Raw genomic sequence first — 18,647 nt, 5'->3', positions numbered from 1 at the left:
AATAAGAAGCACATATGCACGCACCCTGGCATTACTACAGACTGCGCGATGCGCAGAGAAGACGACGAAGGCAACGTTACTTAGCAACACCTACGCACTTTAAGCCTCTCTTACATCCCGTCGTGCGTGTTTAGAGATCGTGCGGACTCGGAGTTCCTGTCAGGCGTGGAGTTGTCGCAGGGTGAAAATTAAATCGGAGGGGAAGTATGTAGTAATACTTAATGAGTGGGTGTGTCTTGCTCAAAAAGTGAGGCCCGCAAGTGGTCTGTACACCTTTTTGGAAGTAGGAAGAAGTAAGGAGCACGTAAGATCTCTACTTCTGTCGCACAAAATGAGTGGGATAATTGTACGTGAATTGCAAGTGAAGCGTACATTTTCAGAAACGGTACTTATGAAGTAAGAGAAACGTAAGAGAAACGTGGACTCCACACCTGAGACTTCTTCTTCTCCTTCAGTCCTTTCCCCTTCTCTCTCCTCTGCAGCTACTTTTCTTTCCCTCTCTTCCCTTCTCCTCCTATCTTCTGATTCCTCTTCCCTGCTCTTCTTCCCCTTCCTGCTACCTGATTTTCCTTTGGGAGCCATTGTGCACAAAATGTGGACTCACTGCAGAAAATGTCGACGCGGAACTGAAAGTACGCTGTCCGTATCAGCTTTTATATAGGAGCACGATGCACCTGAGCATGTCTCAAAATGTACTTCTGACACACTTTTTATCGTGCCGATCACGTTCGTCGTCTGAGTGTGACGTACTCCACAAGTACGGTGGTAGTACTCCCCACGCATTTTGGAAGTAGGTAATATGCACGGAGGAAGTGCGCTCACCCCCCCCTTTTGCCAACACGTACATTGAAAGCAAGTGGAAAGTAAGAGCCTCTTGCGTGGTAAGTATACCTTCAAAAATACCCCGGAATTGTTGCATGTTTCGCCTGCGTTACACGCATGCCTATCGAACTTACTCAGTACTTTTGTCTTGTGTACTCCGAGCGTGCCACACACATGCTAATTGTCACAGCCAGGTCATAACGAAAAACTGGCCGGCCAGTTTTCAGGCTGTGTGCTATGCGTCGTGTTTGCGACTACAAAAAAAAGTATTTTCCACTTGCGTGCATCTCACTACTAGGCCCATTTTTGGCACGCAAACCACTCGTAGTACCACGCACGACCAGATGTAAGAGAGCCTTAACTCTTGATGACAGCTCAACTTCGGTAATCTTCGTATTAATGCTAACGGTGTTCGGCAGTGTCATCAACAGCGCCCTCTACACTACCGGGACAATGCGCCTTTAACCCTTACCCCGTTGAAGACAAGTCCCGTATAATCGGGCAAGTGTCTCTGATGGAAAATATGTGTTATAGAAAAATCAGCTTGTCCTCAATGGGTTAACCTCTCCCTATGTATGTATGTATGTATGTATGTATGTATGTATGTATGCATGTATGTATGTATGTATGTAAGGGAAAGCAAGTAGACTCTCTTAACCTGTTGAGGACAGGCTGATTTTGCTACAGGACAAATTTCCCATAGACACCTGCGCAAGTATACTTGGGACTAGTCTTCAATGAGTTAAAACATCACAAGGAAGTGTGTTTAAAAATGTTGTCTTTGGTGACTGAAAGCAATTCGGGCCCTCCATGGTTCCAGGCTTCTTGGATCACTCTGGCCAAGTAGAAAGAGAGAGGAGGGAGGGGGAGATGAAGAGAGACAGGAGTGGGAAAGAGAGGTACTGCATGGATACATAAGACTGGGCGGGGTCTGTACCCAGCCCCTCCCATACTCCACGTCATCCCACACTCCATTCCTGTTCTTCTCTCCCTCCATGCAAACAGACAATTTGTAAGTGTCAATTTAGCTGCAGGCCACCTTCGCCTTTGCCTCTCCCACATTGATCAAGATGTAGCATGTATATTCCAAGAAATGCAAGCACATCCTCCTCCCTTCTACCGTCCAACATCCCGAGGACATCTTCATCAGTTAACATCACACCGGTATCCCTTCGCAACAAACAATATCAGCAGCATCTGAAACTATTGAATTTCTCTGTTCTTCGGTACCGATAGTCGCCTGTCTGTCTGTCTCTTCATCTGCTATTCTCTCCTTTTCAACCTTCATCCATTTCATTATTATTATTATTATTTTTTTTTTTGCTTTAAGGAAAATTAAACGTAAATACATTCTCTCTCTCCTTCTCTATGTCACGTACACAAACATAATAAGACATACACAGCTTTGGTCATTTCCTTCAAAACATCTTTGGTAACAGGTGATTATTCTTTTTAAGTGAAGAAACTGGCTCTATTTACAAATCCTTCCAATGTGCATGATACATAGTACTTCCTGCTGTGGACAGGAGAAAAAAAACAAACAAACATGAAATGATATTCACCTTGGTATGGCAAAGAAAAATGACACTCAGTGCAGAGATTTCCTTGAATATTTCTCTCTGATTCTTTTGTTGTCTTCAGGGAAGGTGAAGATGAAGGACACATTAAGTAACCATTGCCATTTATGATGATGAATCAAGAGTTGTTGTTGGTCATTTCATTCTATGTCAAAATGAAAAGACAACTAGGGCTTTCACACTCACAAAGAACTCATTTGCAAATGCGTTTCGAAACGATTTTGAAGTCATGTGATCGATAAGCTGTTCTTGTATGTCTGGGAGCAAACTTGAATCATACGCTTTTCCCTAATGTGTTTCCTAAATTATGCTTGGCCATCCTAGAACTGGTAATGTTTTGTTATCAAGTTTTGACTGATTTCAGGTCAATGTTTAAATTTGAATCATTTAAACATGGCTTAAAAACTATTATGAAGGTGGTGCTACCTTGTGTACACTTCCTGCATGGTACATGCATAAAAAACCTACCTGTACTGTAAAAGTGTTTTGTTTTGTTGTTTGTTTGTTTTTTGCGTATTACACATGACCAGAAACTAGTGCAATAATAAAAGCGTGTGAGCATTTTTCTTGTTTTAAAGCAACGCTATCTAATGTTTTGATTACGCTCAATTAAAAACACTCAAATTTCATCTCATTAGGCTGAAAGTAAAAAATTACTGAGCAATTTTTTTTTTTCACAGTCCTCTTGAATGAAAGTGTATCAGGAGTCATGTATCACTGACAGTCCACAGAGTATGTGACACGGCTGTATGGAATGTTATTTGCAGCAAGTAGTCTATGAGGAGATTCCTTCATTGTCTGAGCACATCTAGAAATACACGGAATAAATGTGACTACAAACAAGTTCTTTTATAAATGTGAGTATTTTGCAGAGAAAGGTACTGAGACGCTCATGCAGAAACATCTTGGCTGTCTACAATGAAACTCAAAGCTGAAAATGGATACCCACGAGATGGGTACATCACAATAATCATTTTATTTTCTTATTCACCAGGTAAGGGGCACGTGTTTATTTAAAGATCCATTTACAGCCAGTAAGCACATCAAACACTATAAGAGAAGACATAGGGGAAGTTGTCATATAATGAAATACACAATGGGATATTCAAGCAAACCTTGCCATTTCGTGAGAATGATTGCAAACTAGCTCCTATTATCCACAACTTCATTTCGATCAAATGTAATGCAGTAATTCATTTTGACTTTCTTTGTTTTTTGTTTTTGAATGAGGCTCTATGTATATATGCCAATATCTTCTCAACAATCATTAAATTTTGACATAATTTCATTCTACGCCTTCTTTTATTTTATGATTTTCATCTGCAGCACTCCTTCTTGGTTGAAAGGTATTTAGTTGGTTGAAAGGTATTTATTGAATACCATCTCTTGCAGCCAGGAGGCTGAATTGCAGACATCTTACAAGGACTTTTCTTCTATGTAACTCCCATACCCTCATTCCAATCAATTTCTTAGTTTCCCATCAACATAAATTTCCCCGACAATCACCCTTCAGCCCACAGGATAAGTACAGGACTCCCCAGTATGTCTCCAGTGATCTTCTGCTACACATAAACCTCCTCTCTCCATTCAAGTCTCAATTGATGTCTGAATTCTCATCTGACTGATGAAGAATTCCAGCAGGATGAGCCAGAGACTGATGAACACTTAAATCGCCATGACTGAGGGGATATTCTTCCCCCCTGATGCCCATCCAATGACTCTAAGGAGAGTCTGAATTCATCATTAGCTAGAAGACCCTACCCCGCCCATTCTGCGGGGAATGACAATCGGGCAGTACATGACAAAAGACACTTAATCCCTATCCTCCTGCCAGTGTATAATACTCTCTTCCACTCTCCCCTTCCCTCTCTCCCTCTACCAATATCTTTCTACATCCTTTGCTAATGAAATCTGTCACTCAATCTCTCTCTCCCCCTCTACAACATATCCTGCTCTCAAAATCTTTCCTTTCTCTTTCTGTTATTCCTCTTTCTCTCTATTTTTGATAACCCCCCCCCCTTCTACATCTCTCACCCTGCTCCCCCCCCCCCCTCCCAATCACCTCTTCGCAATGTCCATCTCTTCCCTCCATTTCCTCTCTCTTCCTTCTCTGGTATCCTGATAGCTGGAGGGCTTTCTGAAGTCCCTGCTTCCACCACGGCATCATGATGAGGGGAGGGAAAAGTTACCTGGCGCCATTTACACATGGGTGTATAACGAGTCCCTGCTCATTTCCCTCACAAAGAGCAATACACACACATGCACACATGCGCGTGCGCGCACACACACACACACACACACACACACACATACACATACACATAGACACAGGGGCACAGGAAGATTAACCCGATGAAGATGAGTCCAGAGAATACTCGGGCAGGTGTGTCTGGGAAATGCGTGTACAAATGTAATATCAAAATCAGTCCGTCCTAAATGGCTTAAAGGTGCACCACCAAGAAAAAAAAAATCACTCAGCTGACATGCTGCCGGTACGACATAGCACCTCCCCTGTGCCTGGCATAAAAAATCTTGACTCTGGCGAAGTCAAGGTCTTTCAGACTACAAAGAAATTTTCCCATGTACTCCGGAGAGACACACTTCCTATCATGTTTGGAGTTGACACTGAACAACTATTTGCCTCATGGACTGCTGGATGCATTTGACATTTCACATAAGTGTGTCACAAACTCCATTACCTGTCAATCAAGCATGCAACTCTTGTTATGAATACATATGTGACCTTGCATCACAAAACCAACAAAAATTTGCCAGACATGGATTTTTAGTTTAGAGCAGATTCTGAAAGAGCAGACTTTAAGCTTTAAAATGATGCAAAATTCAATTCAAATGGACTCTCCTGACCTATCCTACTATTGGAAAGAAAGCACATATTCTGGAAAGTGTGAACTGAGAAAAGAGGCTCTGAAGTACAGGGTCTACTCAAGTGCTTAATCTTTACCAAGCCAAGCTAGCTGTGTGATAAATGGAACAAAAAACAGGATGTCAACCACCAGAGCACCAACAATGAAGGGATTATTAGATTAAGCTGAAATTAAGCATGCTTTGTTAACACATTCTGTAGTTGATTAATGCCAACTTTCAAAGTAGTTGCATCATCCTGTCCAAAGTTATTAGAGATGAAAGTGAAGAGTATGGAAAGGGTTTTTAAGAAATGAAAAGGGGACTCTATTTAAGGCACACCTTATCAAACTATTCTACCAGAAAGTAGGATGTTTTGTGATACAACTGACTAACACATATGCATAAAATATGTCAACTTGAACATTTTTAAATCACTGCTGCAAATGGTAAACAATACCTTAAAACTGACATCACCCCAACTACTACAAGAATATTTGAATAAACAATTGTTACTTAATTATCATAACTCATCACAAAAGTGCTTCAATGATGTGTTGATGCATCAATAAAATGATTCAGTCACTCATTAATGCGATGAATCTTACTAAAGTCAAGAAAGATGGTCCACATTCACTTTTTCTCTCTCTTTTGATAATAGATTATGATGACATCTTCTGTCTCTTTCTCACACATCCCCCCCCCCCCCTGCCTCGCCTGAAAAAGAGGGAAATAAACTATTGATCTCCCATTCTCAATTTTCTGTTTCTCCGTGAAACAAGGGATTAAATATGCCAAGCGATTTAAACCAGCTTACATGGGGATTTCTCTGAGAGGGATACAAGCTCTTCCAGCTACAGTGTGGAGACTGAGAGCGAGAGGAAGAATGAGGGAGAGCAAGACAAGCTGGCAGGAAAGCAGATTATCAGTAATAATGCATGATCTCACAGTGGAAGACAGACAAGTATGAGATAAACCTCTAACTGCTGTCACCTTTTTGTCCTTAAAAACATTCACCCCCCTCCCACAGTCGAAATATCAAAAATGGAAGAAGAAAATAAGTAGCAGCATGACTAAACTATCAAAAATCAGAAGAAATGCACCTGTCAATTGCTGACTGAATGAATAACGGATACCTGTGTAGCTCAGTTGTACCATGCAATTTCTCATACCATGGGCAAACAAAATCGTCTGAAAAGTAGACATTGCAACAAAGGGTTCTAATATCTTACTGGCAGTTACTAAAAAAGTTACTCTGAAAAGGGAAAGGAAGATATTATGACCAGTAATATGTGGATTAAAAGAATGCAGAAATTTGAGGAGAATTAGACAATCCATTCAAAAGTTAACTATATTTAGGTTTGTAACAAATAAAGACAGAATAAACTGACCAGAAAGAATATAAATTATTAGTGGAAAAGTGAGCAGAGAAAATGGGATTCCAATCGCTGGATTAATCCATTGAGGACTGATTGATTTTGCTACAACACGCATTTCCCATAGACACCTGCCCAAGTATACTCGGGACTCGTCCACAACAGGTTAAAAGACTACAACAATTAATGATGTCACAGTAGGAAAGTGATATGAAATATGAATACAGAAAGAGAATTCTACATAACTTGATTCTTTTTTTTTTTTTTTTTGGAATAATGAAAGAGCACTTAGCTAACATCTTCTAGGAGGCTGAGGTAGTAATATAACCCCTGACAGTCATTGAGGAACGGAAATAATGTGTACTTTTCTTAAACTAATGAAATTTGTGGAAAATTCTTTGGTTTCTCGATATCGCTGTCCTGCTGTGACATTGCAAGTGGTTGCAGTCGTCATTATCCAGCAATCACCATACCAAAACTTTGAATATGCACAACTTTCAAATTTGTTGAGATTTTCCTTAAACTTCATTGATATGTTTTCTACTAATATCTCTGCATTCACTCAATCCACATGATTATACATTTGGGGTTTGTTTCCCTTTAAAGTGCAATTCCACACTATCTTCAAGTTGATTTGATTCAGCAGAGTAAAATCAGATCAACCGAATGGCAAAAGTGGCACCAAAGTCACACACAGAGTAAGGTATTGGAACTATCACACTTTTCCATTGCATAGTACACTACTGCAAAAGAGGAAATTTTTGTAGCGTGGAAATTTCATGCACCAAAAACTAGCGCAAAAATAAAAGCATGCAAATATTTTTGCATGCCATACATATGTATGTTCCAGCAATTGATGTCCTGCTCCCAAGGAATTAAAGAACATGCAAAATTCATCTTACCTGGCCAGCATGAAAAATAACTCGCACAAAAATATCCACTTTTACAGTAGCATATTGGTCACAACCATGTAATATACAAATTAGCCGACGTGATGATGCCATCTACTCACAGGAGTGCTATTTGTCTGTGTACACAAAAATATTATAAAAATCATATTTTTTGGTGGATAATTCCAAAACTATAACCCTCTGCCCCCTTTACATAATCAATGCAAGGTTTCTGCAACACAATAGAAATATCGATATTGAAAGATGAATATTTGACCTTTTGATTTTATGGCAAAAATTGCACATATATGGAAGAAAGCCAAAATCACATGAAGCTTTTTTATTCCTTCTGATATAACGCACCCCCTATGCAAACAATAATCACTACATTATCAATCTCTATCATCAACACAAATAGACAGTAGTGGTAGACCAGTCATTTCAAGTCTAGAAAATAATTCACCTAGAAAATAATTCATCATGAAGGCATGATGACACAAAAAATTATGACCTATGGAATAAATTGTCTCATTATGTAACACATGCCATTAATTTGAAACCTACAAAGATTTGAAAATGATCATGCGACCACCACATCCTACAAATAAAAACTTTTTAAAACAATTTGTATTATACAAAATAAAACCCAGAAAGTTTATTTTTGAGAATGCATAAAGAGTTTATCTTGATGGCACTTATAAGAGCATATTTTTTTTTTTGATACAGCCTACGAGTCAGAAATAAAAATATTGCTTTTGATAAACAGGTGTAATTTCTGACAATTCATATCCCACAGGGAAGTATAGACACTACCTTGTAGAAAAGAAAACAACAGATTCCCTCTGGCTGTCACATCAGATTGTTTATTGATCTTGAACAAGTCAGAATTCTCTTCATGATAAATGATTTCTTCCAAAACATCCCCTGATTTGCATCTCTTGTTTCAATGCTTCCTAGAAAATTAAGTTTTTCTTTGGGATAACAATTCCAAAAACATTGCAATCTTCTTTACTGTCGATCCTCTTGGGGAGATGAGCAAAATACAACAACAATAACAACAACAACAACAACAAATTCAAAATAACAAAACATTTGCATTTTGTACTCATCAGCTAAGGTATCAAATTTGTTCAGAGCAGACAGACAAGCCAAAGCAAGCATGGGAAGGAGGGTTGAGAATACTGGATTGGGGTGCGGAGAGGAAGAGGAAGATGGGGCATCTCTGTGCATACTTCTTCGGTGCTTGGCACATTTTGTTTCATTTTTCCCCCGAGGTGGTGTAAAGGCAGGCAGTGATATATGACTCGGCCACAGCTGCTTGCATGACAATCCCCAGCGGAAGAGCCGGGCAAAATGATCCCGGTGAGCTATTCTATGAAAATTTTGAGACAGGAGATGGGGTCACCTCCACACTGCCAGCAACAGACAGAAAGACTTGTTGGGGGGGGGGGGGGGGGGAGACAGTAAGGTGAAGGGAAAATGACTTCGTTGAGAACAAAAGGCACATCCTGACAGAAAAACTCTGTCTGGAAAGGCATGTAGGAGTAATGCAACAGACAAAAATGTCAACATTACTTCCATAAATTTCTGAGTTTGCAGAAACTGTGAACAGATTTGACACTCACTTTCCAACAATTCTCATGTGGAAGGCTCTGATACTGCATCTGAAGCCATAAAATTGACCCTTCACCAAACAAAAGGATATGGAGGTGGCAGGGTAGCCTCTTCCTATGTGAACACTGCTCTCACTGCTCTAAAACAGGCAAACAGGGGCATTATGGGCAAAGCAAAAACAAAAGAACATCCTTCTCAAAAGAAAGAAGCAACAGGGACAGTTAGAATGCAGGACCTCAAAATTTGGAAGCCCAAAGCCATTACCAAGACACCACAGGGGTCCCATAATGAGTAACTGTAAAACCAAAAATTTTCCTGCACATGAAACTTTTGTGAATTTCACAAGGAGCCAAGATTTGCGAATATATAATGCACAAGAAAATTTTTGTCTACACAATGCATTGAATTCCACTATAATGCTGAACACAAGTACACATACATGTACTAGAAGTGTACATCATTTGTTTGCTTGTTTTAATTAAGCATGTTAAGTAGTGCACAGTCAGTTGTGTGTTTTATATCGACCAGCAGTGTGTGTCCAACAAATCCCAATACTACTAATATATTATGTAGTATACTATACTGACAGTTTTTTTCATGGCGAGCAATTCAAAAAAATTTCATGCCGCAAATTTTTTCTGATTTTACAGTACTATGTTATAATTTATCCCTCTTTCCATAATTCTCTGACTTTCCCATCCCAGGGTAAAGACATATGCATTCAGTGGCGATATGACTCGACTACCTCTTTGTCGTCTGCTGACACATTCCCCTTCAGGCGATGATAATCATTATGATGCATGGATCCATGAAATCTAATTTTGCATGTTACATCATACCGTTGGGGAGAAATTTTCTCTCATCTGAATCACATCTGGGCCTTCTACACAGCTTCAATTTATTCAAGAAAAAATGGTTGTAACCCTCATAATTTTGCAAATCACAATCAGTGGCTCTTAAAACAAAAATATGCCTGGTGAGAGGTATATTCCTGAAAGCTGACAACCATCCAGGCGAACCTTTCTAGACAATATTTGACTGATTTACAGAACACAAGTTTTGCATCTACATTTTATAAGAAGTCTAAAACTTTTCAAAGATGTTTTTCCTGATTTGTTTTTCTAAATCTTGCAGGCAACACCAAGATATAGTCAGAAGTGGAATGCTACCCCATGTTTACTTGTTGCTCTTGTTCCTTGGGGTTATAAATTTCAAGTTAACTTCTTTTTAAATAAATGGCTGTCAGCACCATCGACGCCTGAGGTGTTTAGAGTTTACTGCGCTAAGAGGGCCAAATTCATCACTCTGACATCAATGACCATCTTCAGATTGAATTCACCAACACATTTCCATTAGAGTGCTACTCCCAAATATCCTAGTGGTAAAGGAAACTAAAAGCATTCTCTTCAGAGAGTATGAGAAAATGATTTGAAAAAAAAAAAAAATATATATATATATGTATGTATGTATGTATGTATATATATATATATATATATATATATAATCATATAAAGTTGACAGCTTTTGTGAGTACCATGAAAACTGGAGCAAAATAAGTTTTATAGATGTATGGCTACATTATTAGGCCTGTTTTGCTCCCTGGAAAGTCACAATCAAATTATTATCATTATGTAAAAGGAGGCATTCAAAATATTTGGGTCAACTTGTTTTGATGATACTTGGCTTTCTGTTTGTCATATCTGTATCATCAGAAAAAAAAAACAAAAAAAAACAAAGGGTCCATCCCTCATCTAAGTACCTGCATTCCCTCCCCCCCCCCCCCCCTTACTCACGGGCATGATAACCAAGATTGTGTTACAAAGAGACACTCTGCATGCAGCATACTCTGTGAAACATTATCAATTTAGCCAGCGTCCTGGGGACCTCCATGCCTTAACGCTGTTGACAAATCTCTCTCCACTATTGTTGTGGGCAATGATGAGAGAGCAATTTACCTATTAGCACTGGCAACAGCTCAAGACGCCCTCGAAAAAAAGGAAATTTCACACTCAAATTGCATTTAACTCGAGAGAAAGAGATGTCACAATAAATAAAAAGGTTTATGCTACAACCCCTCCCTCCCTCCAACCCCCCCCCCCCCTCTTTCTCAATAAAAACTACCACTTCCCTGGTGAGGAAGAGAAAATTGAGACAAGACTGCCCCATGATTCATAAGCCATGAATTAATCATGAAGAGCTTCCCTGCCACTTGACGGTGAAGTAAGTTGATTTTATATGCATACTGCAACATGCTGGAAAAAAGGGTGAGAAAAAAAAAATCCTAGAATGCATGGCCTCTCAAAACATCGCTTGTTTATTCAATGACAAAAGCCACAATCAAAACAAGGAAATACTTTGCCTAAGAAAAATACTCCAGCTCAAAGATGAAGAGATAAATGCATTACTGTTAATGAAAAACAAAGGAATAAGCCCTTAGAATTGCTCCTGTTCCTCTGTTCCCTTAATCCATAATCTTACCATCATTTGCAAAAAGCCCCCCCCAAAAAAAAAAAATAAAAAATAAAAAAAATAAATAAATAAATAAATAATAATAATAACAAAAACAAAACAAAACAAAAAATCCATAAATCTGACTGAAATGATGTTTATAAGTGTAAGTTTTACAACATGTTTATTGTCATCACAGGTTAAGTTTCAATGAGCATGCTATGAAACATTTCTTTCATAAAATCTACACCATCCAGAAGTTCTGGTGTAAAATAAAGAAGAAAATCTGAATTGACCTTTTTCTTTCCTCCCTGTTTTCTCCCATGTAACAAGAATCCTTGAAAAATTTCACCTCTGAGAAATCGTAATAAATGGTGTACCTTCATTTCAGTATTTTTTCTCCTCTTTCTGTCACTTGCACGCACAAAAAAGCTACAAATTGGATAGAAAGAAAACATCTTGCATTTTGAACTCATACTGTGACATGAAAACCGTATATGTTGTATCTAGATGTATATGTAATCCAAATTTCTTAAATCTGATCTTACAGATATCATGAGCAGATGTGAACCAACTCTGCAATCCTTCCTTATCTGTGACCTGCATTGTGGGTCATAAATATTCACCAGTCCTTAAAACAGTTGACTTCGTTCACACTTGTGCAACCAACCTGAAACAAGTTCCTCTCCTCTTTCATGCACAACATAAAGCGAGGGAGAATCGCCTTCTGGAAGGCATTTTGGTGGATTGGAAGGTATTTGGGGGATAGAGAGTCATGTAGAGTAATAGGATGACTGTCACTGAGAAAACTCACTAGGCACCAAGGAATATTTTCAGGAAGCCTTGGGGAAGAATTAAGAAATGCTTCAGAAATGCATTCTCATTGCGAAATCAGAACACAGGTCATCATTTTTTATTAAAAAAAAAGATGGAATGTACAATATGTCAAACACTCTATCACAATATACACACATACACACAAACACACACACACTTATGATGTAAAGATATAAGTATATTGGTAGATACTAGAAATATGGGTAAATGTACACTTTTTTCTAATTCCTCTCTCTCTCACTCTATTTGTCTATCTTCTGCTTTTTCTCTCTATCTATGTATCCCTCTCCCTGTTGTTTTACTTTTATGCATTCATTTTTCTTGGTACCCGTATACCTTTAGGAGGCAAGGCCATTGTCTTTCTTCAGTTATTATTTTCTTTTAAGTTTGAAAGAGATTTATTTAGAGAACATTCTAGATGTTACAACCCCTTTCTCATTAGAGAGCATTTTTTCTCTATATATCATAAACAATTTTGTCACTCCGCTTCCGGACATACTCTCTCCATTTCTCCCTTTTGCCTCCCGTCTTTCATGAAGAGTTTTCCTGTATTCCTTCCAGCGCCCACTTTCTCCCAATCTTCTTTGTTTCTCCATCTCTGATAAGTGATGCAATTGTACGACTGTCTGCTTTGTTTCTCCGCCCATTCCCTCTCCATCTCTCCCCCACCAAAGTCGCCTGATCTCTCTCTCTCTCTCTCTCTCTGTCTCTCTCTCTCTCACTTCCTCACCACCTGCCTTGATATTAAAGGGACTGTACAGTTTTGGTTGAGGTGAGGATTTAGCTTTTAACGTTTTGCAAGATATTCAGAAACCACTCTATGAGATGTCAAAGAGCATGCAATTCTAATCGGTATCAAAAGTTTATTTGATAAAAATCAGTTTTGAAATGGCTGAGATATCCCCCCAAAAAAGGTGAAACAAAGAGATCCAAATAAAAGGCGTGGCCTGTCGCCTTTTATTGTTATCACTATTTTTTTTTATATCTCGGCCATTTAAAAACCAATTTTCATCAAATAAACATTGAATCCTTCTTAAAATTACACGCTCTTTCGTATTTCATAAGAGGTTTCTCATTATCTCACGTACAAATGTTATAACCTGAATCCCACCTCAACCAGTACTGTACAGTCCCTTTAAAGCAGGTAGCTCAAATGTATCTCCTGCTCCCAGCTTCTCCGCCCCCAATGCTGTGCAGTGCAGCCCTCCCTGTTTGTCCGCCCTGTCAGCCCCATTTTAGCGCTCAAGGAGAGAACTTTCTGGCACTAAATTGATAATGAAGGCATCTGGTGATTGTGATAAATGGTAATTTGAGAGAGCACCACATCCACAGGTAAAACAAAAAGGAAGGATGACAGGAATGGGAAAAAGCAACACTAAAAATAAACAAGCCAAGGGCACACATACATCTTATGCTGCCATTACAGCAACATGAAAGTCACATATCTGACATGAACTAATCATGTAATTCTGTGAACTATAAGCAATCGCTCCTCCAAATTCTTTATAAAACTGTCACTATATCGTATAATTATTTCCCTTCTTCCTTATGGTCATAATCACTTGTATACATATATACATCAACTCGTGGGCATCAGCAATCTCAGAGGTGTAAGGACTTGAGGTTTCTATTGTCATCATTGTTGTCACCAATTTTTAATCCGAATGGTGGAAATAAATTCGGACCCTCCTCTCAACCAGGTATTACTTTATTTTGAACATGATACATTCTTCCAATATTTTGAGACAGAAATGAGGCCTAACTACCTATTTAATTCTATGTCTTACAAATTATCAACATTTTATGTAATCATGGCATTAATCTGTTGGAAATTATCAAAGTGTTCTGATTTCTCAACTACAACTCATAGCCTAGGGAGGTTTATTTACAGACTTGATCTCTGCCTGATTAACATTTTGAAGGTTGGCAACTTCCATCTTAAGTGGGCCTCACTGTTATTTTGTGTCAGACATTGTAATTAACTTCATATTAAATTTCACCTCAGCAGCTAGTGCAGGTTGCATACAACTAAGAGGCTGAAATTGTTTTCACTGTACAAACTTCACCACACAGTCCAGAGACAAAGGAGGTGGGAGGATGATTCTGGAAGTTACCTTCATTTCAGACTGATATTTCAAAGTTGCTGTTGGTGGGGAGTCAAATATACAGCAATTTTGACAAAAGTAAGCTCAATGTACCCAAATAGCATAGATGGCTTTCATGACAAAAACATGATTATGTAAAAAATGCACAGTGATAAACAAGTCTCTAAGCACTTGAACAATAAAAAAAAAAAAAAAAAAAAAGGCTGGTAAGCTGTAAGAGCTGCATATATAATGTCCAATAAAGTTGCTGCAACAAAAATAATTTCAGTTTGCATTTAACCCGTTGAGGACTGATTGATTTTCCTACAACACACATTTCCCATAGACACCTGCCCAAGTATACTTGGGACTCATCCTAAACGGGTTAAGAGTGTCAACGGGTGGATCTGTCTTGAACATCCAGTGCGAGATGTTGAGAAAAAGATGCCATAAAGACAACCAAGTGTAGGAAAAGAGCTCTCTGTTAAATCAGATGCAGGTTTTCACAGCTTAGTTTGTAGTAAAACATGTGCCACTTGGACTCGAGGTAGGAATGGGATACAACTCAATTTATCCTGAAGTTTCTACAATTTCATTTGATTACATAGAGATGTACCAGATCTTGTTGTTTAACTATAAATGTTGAATATAATACTCATAGGAATTTCACCTTTTACAAAATGCATAGTTTGGCATTTGATGATTAACTTTTTACCTGGGTTGTTTTTCTTTTTCTTTTCTTTTTTTTTTATTTTTTAGTTGTTCCATCCTCAGTGTAAGAAAAGGACTCTACATGATTACATGGACACAGCATGATGCACGAAACCCTAGTGCAAGGGCACCTCCAGTGACCTGTACTTCCAGAAGTGAAATTACCGCATCAGTGGAATGAACTGGAGTGACTCTACGGAGTCAATGACTCTCGCGTGCCAGTCCCTCTAAACTGTCGCCATGAAGGCAAAAGGAAAACATGTTTTGCCGCATTGCATGTCCATTCTATTCCCTTCCTCAGCAAAGCATTGGTTTCCCCACAGCACAAATGTAGATCATTGGAAGGAGAGGATGGGTGATTAGTCTCTTGAAACACACTCTCGTCAAATAACAAAAAAACAAACAAACAAACAAAAACAAAAACACAAACACAACAATAAGGGTATCACACATTACTGAAGTGCATTTGTGGGCTATCAGATCTGCAGTACAAGCTCTAAAAAAAAAGTACTTGGAACAATTGTTATGAAAAATAATCAGGGGGAAATCTGATGGATTTTATTTGGCAGTTACGCTTCTTATCATTTATATAGCATCTCCTTCGTATTTTGCTAATATCATAACCATAGTTGAAATATAAAACAGCTTTAATCACAGTCTACATAGAGCAATAATGCCAATCAGTTCTATTTAAGCCCCCCCCCCCCGACCAAAAAAAAAAAAAAAAAAATCTAAAGCCACTTTGTACAGAACAGACTTGTTATTACATAATCTGAACTATCATCGTTCAGCTGATTGTAAGGTCATTTTAACATCTGACAATAATCAGGTCAGGGCCCTGTTTTATGAAGAGTTATAATTGATTATATAGTTGATTTCTATCACAAGTCTATGGCAGCCTGTGTGGTAAGGGAATTTATAATTGATTATATCTTTTAATAAAATAGGGCCGAGTATGGTCAAAAAGTTTGAGGACTTCGAAAATATTCAAATGTAACAAAGCAGAGTCAGTAAGCAATGGTTGTCTCAAAGAGAAATCAAGAGTCTTTTCTGAGATAGTCTTCAAGGCTTTCCTTTGATTAGTTGTAACAATGTTCCACAAATTGAATTCACAATCTTTGCTAAACTATTGCCTCTTTTTGATTTTTGTCATGAAGTATCAAAAGGTAATAACAATGACTGTAAGCCAAGACAATATGCTGTAGGAATAGTTCTATACAAAACTTACTTTAAGGATGGAATATTTCCCCAATTCTATTTTTTTTTTTTATATTCTGTGAATATGTTGATGTACTTCTGGGAAATGCTTTTCATATGCACAAGAGTATTTGAGTGTGCATGTTGGCAAGTGCATAATAATCTCGGGTTTTAGGAGACAGGGTCCCCAGGTAAGCCTACCAACAGAGGGCAGCATTACACTTTTTATGTAGGACCCATACAGTCATGAGTGGGACCAACATTTGTTGATGTTTCAAAAGTCAATGTTTGAAGAAAAATGGTTTTGGTTGTTGTTGGAGTTTTTTTTTTTTTTTGTTTTTGTTTTTGTGTGTGTGTGTGTGTATTTTTTTTCCTTTTTAGTATTGCATGTTGCAGCTAGAGGATAGCATCATAAGATACAATGGTCTAAGAGGTATCCATACTTAGTGCTATTACTGCAATTTGAACACCGACAGTCATCCGGTCATCAGTCTAAATACATACATGTATAATAACTATATCAATGTTCAAATACACACACATTTACAGAGAGGGAATATTCATGAATCACCTCATATTCAAGTGGCATATGGAATGGGACCTGCTTCAACATCATAAACTCAGAAGCCACAACAACTGTTTTTACATAAACACCTGCAGAAAATGGTTTTGCATGTGGAAAAGATTAATTTTCTGTTGAAGGCATTGTATTTAAATGATTACATCTATCTAAATTTGTGGATCAGAAGAAACTGACAGATTTTTAAATTTCTTTCTTTATTTATTCATTTTACTTTACACAGGGCTGCCAACATTGGAAACTAGTTGAGAGTGAGACTCCCATAGGCCAATGCTATAATTTAGGAGTCAAAATGAGTGAGATCAATAGAAGTGCATGCAAATGAAATAAAGTTTTAGAGTGAGAAAGGACCAAAATGAGCGAGAGTTGGCAGCCCTGTACTTATCTATTTACATATAAATTTAAAACAGTCACAGCAAGTCTAATCAAGCAAGCATATTAAATCATTCAAAAACTGAATGTACAGCTACAGTTTAAGATTTTGCAAGTACAACTTTAATAATTTTTACCAACTCCTCAGGTCATACATTACATTCATAGTTATTCTGTGTAATACACAACAGCCCCCTGATATGGACTTACTATGAAATGCTCCCTAAAACAAGTGATGTATGCTGGGCAACCCTGGGTTTCTTATTTGGCACTGATGCAGTTTGGTATCTAGGCAGATCAACTGCCACCATACCAAACTATCTCACACTTAAACAAAATATATTTGTATCAGATCACTTACATAATTGTGATTCATATTGGATTACAGGAAGAGTTCAGTTCAGCTTTGATATTCCACATTAGGAATTGTTGCTCAATGTGGATAAAATAGGCTTGTAGATAGTAAACCCATTGGCCCGAATTCACGAAGGTGGTACAAATGAAACCATGGTTTAAACCATGGACAAAAACCATGGAGCGCCAAGTGTCGCATGGAATATTTCGTCACGAAATCAGTCATTTCGTCGACGAAATTATTATTTTGTAACAAAATGACAACATTTTGTAACTAAATGAACATTTCGTCCACGGAATGATAATTTCGTTAACGAAACCTGTCATTTTATCGACGAAATGACCTATTTCGTAACGAAATATTACGTGCGACACTTGGCGCTCCATGGTTTTTGTCCATGGTTTAAACCATGGTTTTGTTTGTACCACCTTCGTGAATTCGGGCCATTGAGGACGAGTCCCGAGTATACTCAGGCAAGTATCTATGGGAAATGTCTGTTGTAGCAAAATCAGCCTGTCCTCAATGGGTTAAGAAAATCTTTCATAGTACCCACTTGTTGACACAGAGTATAGACAACGACCATGTAATATCATTCAAAGCAATGATAGTGATCAAAGTTACAAGTCAAAATTGACAGTTGCCATGCTCTGTTGATGTGGTGCAAATATATGGGAGTGATTTGATGTAGGCCTTTGCTGATAAATACATAATGTGCAATGTCAGTATAGTTTGGTCCAGCTGAATCCTAAACTTAAGATATCTGCTTGCCACACATCTGTCTGTCCAGGTTACAGAAAGTAAATTAAAATACATACTTATTTCCAAAGCAATGCACCATACTTGTCTACTTAATCAATCATGTGGTCGTTTCACAGTCGGGTATATGACAGCCAGCAGACAGTGTTTGCGCAGTATTCAACAG

The sequence above is a fragment of the Diadema setosum genome, chromosome 7 (genome assembly GCF_964275005.1).
Source record: "Diadema setosum chromosome 7, eeDiaSeto1, whole genome shotgun sequence".
Lineage (NCBI taxonomy): Eukaryota > Metazoa > Echinodermata > Echinoidea > Diadematoida > Diadematidae > Diadema > Diadema setosum.
This window is presented reverse-complemented; position numbering follows the sequence as displayed.